Here is a 958-nt window from a genome sequence, read left to right on the forward strand (position 1 = left end):
CGAACTTTAAGGTCAGCGGTTCGAAACTACCAGCCGCTCCGCGGGAGAAAGATAAGGCTTTCTACTCCCGTAAGGATTTACACCCTTGGAAACCCTGTACAGGGTCGCTATGGGTTGGAACCGACTTGACGGCACTTAACAACAACAACATATAGATATTTACGACACATAACAACAACAGTAACATATATTAATATTATTGCTCTGCATACTATTATATATAACCTCCACATGCATCTACATCTATTTCTGTATCTTTTGATCTATTTGTTGAAAACCATCTAGTTCTTCTCTTCTCAGGATCATGAATCTACCCCTCTAATTGTTAGGAATATTAGTCCTTTATCTTACATAAGTTGTAAATGTTTCCTCCAGCTTGTCAGTTGTACATGACTTTGTTTATGGTGATTTTAAAAAAATGTTTTATTGTGAATTATGTGATAGTTTTCATGGGAGAACATTAGGTTTACATTCATCCTATTGTATATCGTTTCATTGCCATGGTTACAATCCCCTCCATGCATCATCAACGGACCAAAAGATATACACTACAAGCCTGCCCCCGGTCGTCAGCACACAACCCCTCTCCCTCTCTGTGTCTAAAGTCCCCAGCTGCTCCATCTTTCCATGTCATCGTCTCTGCCTCCATCTCAGGTGTCACTGCTTCTGTGGGTAGGGTCCCATTCTCCGTTCTTCTCCATTGATGGTCCCAGGGACCTCCGCTCCTAGACTGCAAAGTTAATCACTCCCCTCCTTGCTATAAAAGGTCTACCTTTACATTTCCAACCCTCACAATCAGTCCTGATAACAATTATTCACTATCGTATTACAAGAGACCTATTCACATTTCATTTCATCAGCCCTGCCTAGACAGATTGGATACTACTCAGTGGAGAGTCTACCTTCTTCCATGCCCTCTGGCTCTAGGTTCCCTCTTGAAAGCTTGTAAGCCAGTCAC

At 42.1% G+C, this 958-nt stretch overlaps 1 protein-coding gene across 1 annotated transcript in view; it reads left to right on the plus strand.

The window, feature by feature from the left end:
* DNAH1 (dynein, axonemal, heavy chain 1) overlaps positions 1–958 on the plus strand; it is a 151529-nt gene that overhangs the window by 25269 nt on the left and 125302 nt on the right. The window lies entirely within an intron of this gene.

This window comes from Chrysochloris asiatica, unplaced genomic scaffold (genome assembly GCF_000296735.1).
Source record: "Chrysochloris asiatica unplaced genomic scaffold, ChrAsi1.0 scaffold00350, whole genome shotgun sequence".
In the NCBI taxonomy this organism is placed as follows: domain Eukaryota; kingdom Metazoa; phylum Chordata; class Mammalia; order Afrosoricida; family Chrysochloridae; genus Chrysochloris; species Chrysochloris asiatica.